This window comes from Myripristis murdjan, chromosome 8 (assembly GCF_902150065.1).
Source record: "Myripristis murdjan chromosome 8, fMyrMur1.1, whole genome shotgun sequence".
Classification (NCBI taxonomy): domain Eukaryota; kingdom Metazoa; phylum Chordata; class Actinopteri; order Holocentriformes; family Holocentridae; genus Myripristis; species Myripristis murdjan.
Genome location: NC_043987.1, coordinates 10,964,950 through 10,980,123, shown reverse-complemented (window position 1 = coordinate 10,980,123; position 15,174 = coordinate 10,964,950).

The window sequence follows — 15,174 nt, the reverse complement described above, 5'->3', positions numbered from 1 at the left end:
TAGAAAGAAGCGCACTGACTTTGCCAGGAGCCTGTTTACTGAATTACTCAGCCTGGTCTAATGACATCCCAAGACACACATTGTCCACATAAATAGCAGCGCCTCTTCCCGATAAACTAATTTCCCAGCTAATATTAAGCTTCCCATTTCTTGAGCAGTTATGCAATTTAATGCAGAATTATTTTATTGGCCTTCCCTGGGTTACAAAACAAGGTCAGTTATTCAGATAACAACAGTTTGGTAATTAAATTGATCATTTTTTATATCAAAACATGCAGACTTGCTCATAGTTGATAGTTTAATAAGATATTCCCTCTGTATTCCTGAATATACACAGCCCTGAACCAGTGGCTGGCTAACAAAGTCTTAGACTAGGATTTATACAAGTATAATGAGCGTAGCCCGTCGGTGACTGTCAGACTTCTTTAACATTTTTTGGCTTTATGATTCACCTCTCTAGATGTCATTACAATTCTTTAGTTCACCTACTTTAAAAGTCCTTTTTATGTGGTATTGCCATTTACCCTGTACCTACACCAGCTGGATGTGAACAGCAGGGACTTGAAAGGGAAAATCAACTCACTTTAAAAACACTTTAGCTCTGCTAACATAATAGAGATCTACCTTGCATTTCTGGGTCACTTTTGTTGTTTGTCAGTGTATCTTTCTTCCCTGCAGCAGTTAAAGCAGTTATCTTTGTGGATAAAACAACAGCTGCAAACCTCAGATTTAGTGACAGTCCCTTGCAATCCAAGGGCATGGACTTTTTCCCAGAGAGAATACGTATGTGATAATGAGTCATTTTTCACCAGCATTCAACAATCAGACAAATTGAGTGCAGAAGAAGCGGGAATAAGATTTCTCCTCAAGCCTCAGCCCAGAATGCAATAGAGTCACAGCTCAGTCTTTCCTGACAGGAAATTCTCCCACTGCTCTTGCTATTCTTCACACGGAAAGGTAAAACCCACAGCTCAGATACATGCAAGAAATCAATTACTGAAGTAGACAAGGCAGGTTGTGAGAAAGTGAGCACACCAAAAAAGTAAATTATGAAACCTCATTACAAAATCACTCCTGGAATGTAATGAACCTAAATAGATGATATATGTATATATATATATATATGTATCAGTATAAAGAAATTGATCTGTGATCAGAAGATTATACACTCATTCCTAGCAATGCCCTTCCAATGTCCTTGAGCAAATTCAGTGAACTTTTCCTGTAATCTGCTTGCTGACTGAGCATTCCCATCCCACTGATGATTTACACAAGTGTGAGAGCCATGTTCGCGAGTATTTGAATTAACATCACACTTATTTCAAAATTGCAACCAGGAAGTCTGAATTTCTTTATTCTTGGGTGAGCACAGCGGGCTAAGAATGAGATTGCAGTGATATTCGCCTGAAATAGTCTCAGCCGGGCTTCTTGATACTGATATAAACATCCCATCCATCACTGGAGAATATGTACATGACAATGAATCATCGTCTCTCAGCACTACCAGTGTCGACGCTAGAACAAATGAAGTGGGGGTGGGGGTGGGGACATGTGGATAATGGTAATTTTGAGTGGCAAAAAGCAGCGAGACTTTTCAAAATATTGTTCCCTACACCTCTGTGCCTACTCCTGCCACCTTTTTTGGCTCTAATTGAAAGAACTCGTGAAGCGGGAGCTGATCCATTTTCAGATGTTGATTGTAATAGGGCTAAATGGTAACAGGACTTAAAAACGGACTCAAAATTGGTCAAAATCAAACTTAAACCGCAATTCACTTGATACCTATACCTTCCAGACTCTAGATTTTTAGGGCAACTTTTTTTTTCCAAACTCATGCAGCTGATTTGATCACATTAAGAAAGTTTAATCAGACGGGGGGTTATAAAGTCTGACTCCGGAGTGCAGATCCTCATTAAAACCCAAGCCTGTGTTTCATTTGCTTCCCTCTGACAATCCTGACCTTCCCACTAATTGAAAAGGAGAGCACTGGATTAGTGCGTGCTAAATTATTTTTAGGGGGCGAGACAAACTGGAGTAAAAACTTTTCAAGCCATGCATGTTTATTTGGTATGGTTTTCCTGTTATAATGTGCAGCTTGAAATGAGGCCTTCCTGCTTTACCGCCATTTGTGCAACCTGAGGAGCACAGTGAATGTTTAATGCCTCCCCCACATGATTTGTGGACCTGTCTATTTAACTAATCTCATGTAGGCTGGGTTGGAATTCATTTTCTGACTTGATGTACTTTAAGGCCTGATTAATATGTCCGCAAACAGATAGATATGGTCATGTCTATTTATCTCAGAGGCTACACAGTACTATCTCTCATATCTCCCAGCATTGATTTTCAGTGCAACAAGAGAGGCCATCAATCTGCCCTCAATGTAGACCAATTTCTGAGCACTGCTCTCATTTGCACTGAACTGTCAAAGCTCTGCTTAAGTCACAGGCTGCTTTCATTGGTTTCCGAACATCAGCACGGGTTTTATTTCTCTAGCGTTTTCATGGCTCACTGCCTCCTGGACTTGACATTTCCATTCCTCTCCCCCTCTATACTGGCAACGGGCCGTGCAGGTCAGGTGGGCTTGCCCTCCTTAAAAGTTAGGAGGTGAACGGACATTTATCCATTCAGGAAGACATACAGTAATGCTCTTTCAGACTGAATGCCAGACTTTCCCCATGAAAATTGGTTCAATAGTTAGTCCCAACAGTCTCAAATTTAACAGCTTGTGAAGAGACATGCAATTTAGAGATACTCTTCGAGAAGAAAAGCAACATTAAACCCGCTCCTCTGCAAATAGATTCATTTCATCATGTCTTATCCTACTGGTAATTCAAGTCCAACACTGCTATGAAGCTCAGCAGATATAAAAAGACCAATCCATCCTTAATTTCAGCTTGGAAAACAAAAAGATATAACAGCATATTATGATCAGGTGATGGCATTTAGTTACACAACTTCCATGCTTTATGCATATTTATATAGAGTTTAAAAAAAAAAAAAAGTACCAGGTCTGAGCTGTGCAGTTTTCACCCCACATGGACTGATTCACTCAGCCTCATACTGGGTGCTTTCACCCAAGTAATTTGATTGGTCAAAGCCATGTTCCAATCATGCTTATGCTTCCCATAAAGCATGTTTTTTTTTTTTTTTTTTTTTTTTTTTTTAACACTATCATGTGGGTTATCTCTTTGAAGAAACCTTTTTAGATAGTGCACATCTGTTTGTAACCACTGTATAAAAGCCATCAAACCTTTGAGGATGTACTTAACTGTAATTATGGGAATGACAATAGCAATATGCACAATTTGCTGCCCCGAGTATTAGTGCCATATTATATCTGAGCAACAAAATTGTTTTTCATGCCTGCTGGTCCATGTCCCTCAGAATTAGTTCAGGTTTGGTGCAATCGTGGTTAGTGCACAGGAGAAAGTCTGCTGTGATTACCTGAAGTGTTCTGTCTCTGCCGGTGATGGCGATCAGATAGTCTAGAAGACAACGTTTGAGACAGCCGTCTTCCCTCTGCCTACTTGCCAAGCCTCACCACCCACCAGTGAACATAGGTCTGTCTTACTGGCAGGCAGACGGGCAGACAGCAATCCCCAAACCACTTGAATGATGTGGGTGTCTACTGAATAAAACTATACAGTCAGTGTGAGAGAGCGAAGACAGGCAGGCAGATAAACATAGAGAGCGAGACACGGGGCATGAAGGAAGATTTAGGGACTATGGGGAGAAGGATGATCAAGGGAAAGGCAGATTTGGAAGAGCCCATGGGCATCTCTTGGGAGCGGACTGGCTGTCATCTTGTCTGGCCGTCCCTTTTCATCCAGCCACGCTCTGTGGAGGAATGACCAGAATCGTGTTTTCAGGAGGGAAACGGAGCAACACAGTGAGGCATGTTTTGTTTGGAGCCTGTGGCTAAGTCTGCATTGGTAACTGGGTGTCAGTGCTCCATGCCACCACATCTTTGCACACACACACACACACACACACACACACACACACACACACACACACACACACACACACACACTCATTCACTCTGACTCACTCTTTTAACTTCACATTCTGTCTCTGTCTTTCTCTGGGCCTTTTCATTTAATGAACATTTGGCAAAATCTGCGACTCTCTTTTGATCCCCCTCATCAAACACTTGAACATCTTTAACATTTTGTCTGACACATGGCAGGCTGAAATGCTGAGTGTCTTGGGACTCCAAAAGTTCTAATTATTTTGTGCATTTTTTTTTTTTTTTGGTTTTAGCATCCTCATAGAGTCATAAAACTCACGAGGGCTTCACTAACTGAACTGTGCAAGGCCATACAAATAACAACTAATTTTAATGCTGAAATTTAGCAGCGTGTCCCTTTAAAATGACAGCTACAGAATGACATCAACACACACTACCTTGAAAAAACTCTGTGCCTTTCTTTTATGCTTTAGACTGTGTGTTTCAATGCAGTGCAGCACAGACTAAGGGAACTTACACACACCTAAAAGTGGCACTGTTATGCAAGGAGAATGTTTTCTGGCGCCAACCTTATTTGCTCTCCTTCTCTGTCATTCTCTCTGTGTGTCATTATGAGGTACTTACTGTAAACCAGGCCATAAACGTTCCCTGGCAGGCAGTGCTCTTCTCAGCTGTTTGTGTCTTCCCTTTGAACTACCTGTTTCACAGAACTGAGTAAATTAAAACCAGTCATTCCCACCGTAAAGGGACACCACTTTTCTCCTGTGTTTATACACGGCATAGGGACACTAAGTTAACCATCATTTTGAATCTGATTGCACATCGTCCAGCCTGGTGGAGGAGACAGATAGGTTGATTAGTCCAAAGTGGCTCCTGCTGTGGCCCTAACTGTCCATCTGCCATGGCTAATGTGGAGATCAGCAAGCCTCCATGTATTGGTGCTGAGTATGTGGCTCAAAATGCTGTTCAAACTAGCGTGCTTGGTCAGTTGCAGCCATCAGAAAACTGAGGTTATTACTAAAACTAACATTTTAGTTAGCTGAAATAAAAATAAATTAAAAAAAAAAAAAATGAAATAATTAGCTGAAATAAAAATAAAAACCAGCCCTATTCTGAACTTCTTAAATGTAGACCCTCCCAAATACCCTTTTATATAACGTGGAAAGTGGCATGTCAAACCCTTTCTCTCCCATCTCTCTGTTGCTCTCCCCTGTGTACGCTGTTCTATAAATCTTTATCGAGAGAGAAAAAAAATCTCTCTGTAGGTAAGAGATGCAGATGTAGAAAATGTTATTGACAGTCCTCCCGGTAGTTTGGGAAACTGGCTTAGGCGGGCAGCACGGAAGAGATGGGTCTTGACAGGTCTGCCTATTGGCGCCTGAGGGAATGTGATTTCTGCGTATAGGTGCCTGAGGGAAGCTCATCACCTGTCAGAGGCAAAATGACACCATGTTGGTCTGTTAGCCATGTGCATTGCCCTTCAATTCATTGTTTGGGTATTAAAAATGAACCATCTCCACTCCTCACAGTCACCCAAAGCTGACAACAGCAGGGTGTCACAGGGGTTGTGTGACACAGCAATGAAGGCTTTCACCATCACCACTTCCCCCTGTCTTTTCTCTGTCCACTCCCTCGCCATGCCGACTGAATGGACTGTTATTGTAATTGCCTTCAAGACTGGCTGCAGGTTCTGGACCAAGGATCTTTCAGCAGTGATCTCCGTTAAGCCTATTACATACTTGTTGCGTGAAGACAGACAATCCTATCTGGTTGAAAGTCCGGGTGTGACAGCCAATTTGTGCCACTTGCTTTGACATCACTGCGCCACTTTCTGCGCTGAAACACAGTGTAAAAAAAGCCTTTGTTCTGTGGGTCATTAGCACTTCAAAACAGAATAGGCAATGTAATCAATTCGGAGGCCTTTGATTGTCAAAACTAGCTGGCTGTGGCAATGGTTTGACTGGGCAAGATGAGACAAACTACTTAAGCCAGTTTGGAGGGAAAGCTGGTTGTCACGGCTATTTTGACCTTACTGGCAGCCTTCCTTTGATCTTAGGCCGACATGAGACGTGATGCTTCGGATTGCCTTGGACCACTTCACTTGCAGGGCTAAACTGGTGATTTAGTATGCAGGTTTACTCCACTGATTTCACAACTAGTCTCTGTAGTGTCTGTGTGTTGCAGTCTATGTGCTCCCCTGCCCGTCTGTGTTTACAAAGCTATAGGCACAGTACGCATACAGCATCACCAGCTTAGCAATAAACCGATGCTATGATTCCTGGAACGGGCAAATCTGGCAGGAGATAAAAAAAAAAAAAAAGTGACTGATCCCATATGAGAAAATGTAACTTGCTTCCAGACAAGTAGCTTCCTTGACTTTAACAGAGCTGCAATGTTTGATGCTCATTTTGAGACCTTTCTGCATATCTTAAAATTATGATGATCTACAGTAATTGGCATCGGCTACCGTCAGATCTGGCCGAAACACACTGATACTTGCCAGGTGCATCTTTATGCTCCCTCCAGTCTCTTTTGATGCCTGGTCGTATTACAAAATGACTGATTCTTACCATTTTACGGACAGCAGAGACAAATAAGTCAACGCTGATGTTACCAATGTCATTACACACTAATGAAAAACCGAAACAGTCAGATTTCGCTCATTAGCTGTCCTGTTTTTCTTATTTAGGCTTCACTATAGTCATTATACACTGGGCCTTTGGCGCTCAGTCTAGCTGAATTCATCATAATAAAACTCTCTGTAAGACGCAAGAGCACACTGAAAAATCCTCATCCTGAGATTTGTCGAGAGGAGCCTATTATTTCACTTGGCATACACAGTTCACAGTTTAATGTACAGGTCACAGCCAGGGCTTGGTGAACAAAATGAGGGTAAATCAGTTTAACATCTTTTCTCCATAATGTACAGTTAGATATGCGAGGTGGCCGGGTTACAAGCACTATAAACTCAGTTAACTGGCTTGCAGGCATGCAGTGTTTCAAAGGGCTGTGAGCACTGACCTTGTAAACAGAATATAAAGGTGAACACGGTGCGTCTCATAATGGTGAGTGTTATTTTGAAAATGTGCCGTGGAAGAGGTAAGATCAATGCACCTGTCAACATAATGGACACAAAGTTCCGTTACAGCACATTTTGGTACCTTTTGAAGGTTTTGTGATGATGTCAAAAGCCCTGACCAGAGTGACTCATCATGCCGTTGTGTTATATTGGCTCGGCTTGCCGTTGTTAGCCTGCATGTTTTCTGACTGCTGTTTCTCTTATTGTCAGACGCAGCCCGCAGCAAGACTCAGTGGTAAGAAATATTGCATTCCAATATGTGCAGGCAGGACTGGCCTTGGGAGCCTGGCAACGCACGGTATCTGGGAACGGAGAGGAGTGGGATGTGAATGTTAACTTGCTACCTAGGCATAAATTATATACCTAAAATAATCTCAGACAATTGGCACAGAAAATGTATTCAACATATTCAACACTTCCAGCACCAATGAATGGTGAGATAATGTTCTTATTATATAGGATTCTGTTTTACTTTATCCTTGTTGGTGTTTTTTTTTTTTTTTTTTTTTTTTTTTTTAAACTTTGTTCTGTTAGTTTTATAATTTGCTTTGTAGAGTGCAGATTCAGAGAAATTTGCATCAGGAGGTGAACATCAAGCAGTGAGTTATTTGTTTCTAAAATTGTAGGGATTAGGCCGCATGTGATTTACTTGGCATTAAAGTGCTCAGTTGTTGAGTGAGTTCAGATAAAAGTTGATGTGCTCTGTTGCTGTCAAAGCCAGAGAGTGGTTTTCCAGTTATTATAATGCACAAAAGTGGATCTGATTACTGCATTATGTTTATCTGGAATTTTGAGTGTGTAATGTGAGTCATTGTTCCTTGTTGTTTTGTAGATCAGTGAAATGTGTTGTTGTTAAAGAACTATTTGACTGCTGAATAAATGTGGCAGCACAGCAGAAGGCATTTAGTGATACATTTAGTGATACATTTTTCTGGCAAATACTCGTAGAGGTTGGGTTGCCATGTTAGCTATGACAGACAAACTAAAAATACCACCTCTGTGATTTCAAGCACCTACAGATTTTTTTTTTTTCTTCTAATTTTGTAGAGGAATTAATGCATTTATAAAACATTTTCCTTATCCAGTTGTCAGTTTTGAAGTAATTTGAACTGGCTGTGGATTTTAAAGAAAAATTAGCTTACTTATTCCGTCTCTCAGAAGAATCTCTCATGCTTAAAAACACTCTTTGCTTTGTAGAAAGTAACCTCGAACTTGAACTCTGATTAAATTATGCTATTTGAAGCACATGCAAGAGGGAGAAAGTGAGAGAGGGTAGGAGAAGGCGAACGAGTAAGAGATCAAGATGGGAGGAACGACCTCAAGCCCAATCCGCTCACTTTGTAGAGCTGATTGAGTGGTTCACAACCCCTGCAAACTCTTACGACATGCCATTAAAATGTTAATTGTATTTTAGATCAAGCTTTCAGTTCTCTGTCACACTCCTGGGAAGCCCATAACTTGTACAGTGTCTTGTAAAGCGACTATTATTATACAATGTCATAAGTCGATGCTCCTTTGTTCCACCCTTTGCTTCTGTGTGATCAGATACATCTCTGTGTCAGCTACAATCAAGAAGCCACCACGTCCGGATCAAACGCATTCTCACATCTGAATGTTAGATTGCCTTTCTGTCTGCGGATCAAAGGTTCCTGGCTGAGGTGGGATTTTCCAACAAGGGAAGGTATAAGCAAAGAATCTGAGCCTTGAACCCAAGCCAAGACGGAGAGATGTCTTTTTCTTAGCCCAAACAGACTCACAGAGGAAGTCCTGATACTGTGAAAACTCCACCACTAATGAAGTGAGGTAAACACAGGCGGCTGAATGCCATGCAATGGGGTATATTGTTATATTGTTTTCGTTTTGCATCTCAGCACCGCCAGCGCTGATTATTTTTATGTTTATGAAGTTACCGAGACCAGAGGGGCACCGCCTAAATACAGTAGTGCATCTGTGGGCTGATGGTCATGATTGGCCCACTGCAATCACTGTGATCACTTGAGCTGAACACCCCCCTCTCTCACCTTTCCTCCATGACACAATAGGAAATTATCCATTAGACTTTGAAGTGCATGGAGTCTTCTCTCAATTCAGTGCTCATTGCCTGTGCAGAACAATAAAAATTCATTACAGTCTTTCGCCTCAGGTGAGTGCTGGATATGTGCAGAATTTCATTGTAATGTTCCTGAGGGTGCACGTCTGAAACATAATTTCAGTTTGAATAGTTTTCCAGAGACATGAGAGGCCTCATCTTATGCTGAGAAATGTGCCTGCTCTGCTACTCATGTTATTATCCAGTCAGGCCAGCATGTTTCCCCAGTTTCCCCGGGTTGTATTCTCCTGGGTTCCACCTCAGCTTTTTTGTTTACCAGCCATGTTTGAAAACCACAGGCTGCATATTGCTGTAACCATCAGCCTCCTCAGATTGCTGTAGTCACATATAAAAGTATCACTTTCATAACAACTGTTTGCAGTTAACAGGGAACAATGATTTTCTACAGCGTGGGTCCTCCTGCACAATCATCTTGTTCGCTGCAAACATGGCATCACTGAAAGATGCCCAGGCTGTATGATTCAAATCCATCAAGGTAGACTGTAGGAATGCATTCAATCCAGCAATTACACTAGCAGAATGCTGTTTACTACATCACAGGATACGTTTTAACATCTTTAACACCAAATTCCTTTAAATATACAACTATGCAGTCATTAGACAAGCTTGAGCAAACCATGAGTGACTTTACAAATTTTACAGATGTTTTTTTTTCTCTCTTTCTTTCTCTCAACCTTTTCCTCTGGCCCGAGGATCAATTTGTGCCTCTGAGTCAGACAGAGTTTTTCGAGACCAAGAAGAGGGGAAAGGTGATACAGTATATGGGTTTTCACTCCTGTGGCACAAATTAGCAGGACCAGGTTCAATTATGCACAGCGGTAGTCGTGGGCACTGTTATAATGAGGGTCAGTAGGGCAAGGCTGGGACAGGAGACAGAGGGAGCTTTTTGAATGTCTGCCAAGCTCAATCTGCCTGCATCTTGCTCCTGCTGCTGGTCTGAACCAACAGCATGGTGGCACTCCACTGCGATGCATGAACATGAGAGCTGTAACAGAAGAAAATCTGGCTGACGAGACTGATGTAGCGAGTCCAAACAGCATCCACTGACCATCCAGATTTCCATCCTCGCCTGTTAAACTGAGCTGGGAATCTGAACTGTCAGACATTAACTGTCAATCAGACATGTCGTGCATGTTTCTCCTCAGTGCATACAGTGATGGTGATGGAGGTTGCAGTGATGAGCTTTCTTTAACCTTTGTTTTCATTAACTGAGAACTGCGTGAGTGCTTGCTCATCTCCATGAATTTATTTAAATCTTGTTTGTCTAAGCTGTGTCTGATTTGGTTTATTATGTGTTTGATTAGTTGTTTGCTCAGCTGAGGATGAACTCAGCATTTTCATTATTTTACCGATTCTTCTCTTGCAGCATGTGCAGCATAGTGTGGGCCGTTATTAGCTCTTTTCACTTAGCCTGAAGTTTGTCAAACAGTCAGGGAATCTCCAGTGACCCTATCTGGTGAGAGCCTACTGCCTAATACCCTGCAGCTCCATTGCACAGTAAACAGTCATCGAGTGAAGGCTTGATGTGTTTTTATTGACTTGCTGGCCCTCTCATGTTTCCTCACACACTGCTCTGAACCATTGTACCAGCATGCGATCCCTCTAATCAATATAGCAGGGCTAACTATGCAGGGAAAATGGCTCTGGTCAGATCCTCTAATAGGAAGTCTTACTGCTTTCCACCCACAAACTCAAATAATTGGCCCAGAAAGAGAGCACTTGTCACAATCCTGTGTTTTCCTTTGCTTTGTTTTCTCTGTTGTGGCATTTAATCTGATTTTTGTCCTTACTGGTGTCCCATAGTCTTACCCAGCTTGTTTTCTCCTTCTCACCCGCACTGCATTGTCTCATTAGTCCTGTCCTTGTTACCTCCTCTCTACCCGTGTCCCAGCCAATCAGCTCCATGCCTGTCCCTGTCCACCCTCCTGTACCCGATTCTTGGATTAGTTCAGTTTGTATTTAAGTTCGGCTTTAAGTTACTTTTTTGCCAGTTTGTTGTCCTCTTTGGTTTGACTCCTGTTTGCTTTTCCGGTGCACCTCACTTTTTCACCTGGACAGACTTTCTGATTTCTACCTTGCCTCCTGGTCTGCACTTACCTGCTAATTGTGACAGAATGAACAGGCCCAGACATGGACAGCAAATTTCCTGTTTTTTTTTTTTTTTGTTTTTTTTCCTCATCATTTCACAAAGAAGATCCTGCTAAACGCCTCTTGGACATTTGATGGGACACCACTGAACACAAGTCGTCCGAGCCAGTTTGACACCCAGCTTCCCAGCCTTCTAGCCAGTCTACACCCTCTCCCATGTCCAGTTCACCTAGACCCACCTAGATCCTGGTTGTTGTTTTTCTGTGCAGCCTACGCTACTTGTCTCCCCACAGCCTCTTGTTGAGCCCTCAGTTCCCTATCTGTCACCACTCCCACCTCCCATGTCTCCACTCCCGCACTTCCACCTCAACCAACTCCAGCACCTAACCTGTTCATGGGAACCTATCTCATGTTGGGGGGGCCCTCATTTCCGGCCAGGCTCCCAGGCTCTTTGGCAAGCTACCTCAGTCACCTTTGGGTCGCTTGGCCACTGTGCCTGTCCCATCCAGTGCTTCATGATCTCAATCTGCTGTGACTCTCCAGCTTGACCCACTGAAGCCTTCCACACTTGCTTGCTTGCCTCCCCTCCAGTCAGCAGCCTCAGGCTCCTTTCTCCTCAGCCCCAGTCTGCTTCTTGTTTCTCCACCAGCTCTTCTTGAAATGCAGTAGGAAAAAAGACAGAAACATAAAGGGGGTGTTATAAAATGAAATTGTGGTGGCAGAATGCAGTAGAGGATGAAGACAGACTTTGAGAGAGGATAGACTGGAAGCTGAAGGAAAGAGGGGAAATAAGAGAGAGAAAGTGTTTGTGCAGAATCCCAGATTGTGTCTGAGCCAGTGATCCCGCTCTCTTGTGTCATCAGCTTTGTCTGCTTGATCTCAAATGGGCTAATGGAATTAAGGCGGATATGTTGTTTGCTGTGTAATTATTATTGATGTAGATGTTAAGTAGCAGTTAGTGTAATGAACAAAGTAGATTTCGGAAGGAAAAAGGGACACAGAGAGGGCTCAAGTAAGTAAAAGGTGTCTCATTATATCGCTGAAATGACAGGATTTGCCCTGACTGCCTCCATAGATCCTGGCTGTGAACGTGATAACTTGAAGACCTTTCAGCTGAATCTTTTCAAAATTGCTGTGCACATTCATGATCCCTAGAGGAAGAACCCTATTGACTTTGGTGACACCATGAGCTGCCATCCAGTGCTACCACCAGGCCAGATTATTATGTCAATTATAGTTTGTGCTACATTAATTCCTTTATATTGACAGGAAATAACGAACTGGTCCATGATAATTGTGTATTTATCCTTTATTTTTGATCCTTGTGTCTGTTGTCTTCTCACTCTGCCATGGAGCTTGCCAGAGACTGAAGTGAAGGTGCTGTTTGCTGCTGATCAAAGAGTGAATGAGACGGGGCAGTGTCAGTCATACAGAGCAATTTCTATGTTGCTTCTTTTTTTGTGTGCATATTTGATGTTTCTCACCACAAACCAGAGCACGAGGCATTGATGTCTTCAGCTCTTCAGCTCTTTATGCTAGAAGGACTGAGCCTTCTAGTGGTTTACAGATGAAAGCTGTCATCACCACCCTTTCCCTTCCCTGAGCCTTGAGAATAATATTACATCAGAGCCTTTGGTGACAAAAAAGAACAATGACTTAGTTATGAAGGAACATGAGGCGAAGTGACAACTGGAAACAAGAAAAGGAGATGTTGAATTTAGATGTACCTAGAGAACAAATATGAAAATTCGGGGATATGGAAGATAATGAATGATAGGAATACAACTTCACCATAAGTCAGAGCCGGTTTTATGAATATGAATTAAGCAATTTGTCATGTGTTATTTTGCTACTACGTGTTTGACTGTTTTTAATCATGATTAGTGCTATCATTGTCATAGAGGCAATATGATTCTTGAAATGTTGCAGGGTTGTATTTATGTCACTGTGCCTGTGTGCTTACAGGCGAGTGTGCACTGTATGTGAGGCAATCTGTCTTGCTTTGTTTACAGGAGAACCTTATGGTGAAGATTAGACTGTGCTCTGCGCTGTAACTCTGGGATCTCTGTCAAACCTCTCCAGGTACTGTGGAGCGTGTGTGTGTGTGTGTGTGTGTATTCAAATCTGTTTATGCGACATTCGGCAGGTAACTGCACACAATGCCATGCATATGATAAAAAGCAGGCTGTGCTCACCATATGGGATTTACATGGAGTGGATTGAGTGCATTCAGAATTTTGCCTCATAGAAAAGCTCTTCTGTACATACAGAGTCTCAGGCTGGGTTGCAGCAACAAGGATTAATTTTTAAAGACTACTGTAAGACTACTTTAAAATGAAGAGGGATTATAATTTTTAAACCTCTTTTCAATCCTTGACTTGGTTTTGACACTAAACCTAAAACATTTTCACATCTGTGACGCCCCATAATGATCAAACACAATGAATGGATGGGTAGATGCGTGAGCTTACTCTTGAAGAGGTGTCTAAAATTTCAGATCGATATCTTAATGTGCTGATGAGTTATGGCAAGTTTCGTAAAATTAGCCTTGCCCTCAAATTTTCAAAAGCTAATTTTTGGGAAAATTAATGTTGAATCCAAAAAATTACCTTTGTGTGGACTGGTCCAGATATGGTGAAATTTGGTGAAACTGAAAGAAATGTGTAGGGGAAAAATGTAGTATTGCAGGTCATTTTCCTAGGGGCACAAAGGGATTTTTTACTTGGATAGATGCATCTTGAACCAGGGAATCCAGGAAAAAAAGAATTTTGTTGCACTTATAGTTCGGCAGTTATGGACATATGAATGAATGAATGAATGAATGAATGAATGAATGAATGAATGAATGAATGAATACTTTATTTAAGTGTCGTGCACTCAAGGTGCCCAACCCGCATGGGCTTATAAGACACTAAACATGACAAACAACATTGCACAGTGTGTAAACAGATAAACAAAACAACAACAGATAAACAAAAATAAAGAAAAACATAAATAACCTTATACCTGCACATATGGACTACATACTGTATATATTGCCTAATTCAAATCAAATGTACAGCACATTTTTTCTCTTTTCCCACACTTTACAAATAAAATTAGCCATATGAAAAACATATATATCTCAGTATATTGCCACCATCTGGCCCAGTTGGTATCATTTTTGTTGCCTGAGTAATGGGTGAAATTTCCGACCAGTCTGCAAAGTTTGGTGACTTTTGCTCTTATGGAGGTCCAGATACTTTTAGCGCTGGGGAATGAAAAGAAAGAGTCAGTCGTGCCAAACATAAACAATAGGAATCCAGCACCTTGGCTGCTTGTTTACCTAATTAATCCTTGTTGGTGCAACCCAGCCTTACAGTATAAATTATCTGATACCAATTTGTCTCTTACATTTATATGTCTTTGCCCTCCAATTCAAGATTATTACCTCTGTGGAAGCCTTATGGGTTGTAACAGGAAGAATATTCTCAGTTTAACAGATTAAAATGTCTGGTGGGTAATTTCAACTGTCACACACACTCCTTCCCCAGCACACACAAATAACACTTATCTGCTCTGGACAAGCCATGGGTCATCAGTTCTTTAAATAGCTGCAGCTTTGGGATGAATCATCACTTTGCTCTTCTTCCAGTCAGTGATGCTGCCAACAAACTCTGACAAGTCATGGCCTGACAGCCTTTGTCGCCAGGTCCATTACTCAAAGGCCTACAAGGCTCTGAGTGAACGCCAGAGCTGAGCTCAGAAAGGGAGATCGGGAGGATGTACTGTCACCGATATCGATGACCACAAGCACATACGTGTGTGTGCATGCATTAACCTCCACGCGTTCACACACACATTCACAAAAAATAATCCTCTACAGTCACACCATATTGGGATAGTCAAATCTCACAAAGCTCAACTTTCTATCAAGAGGCTGTG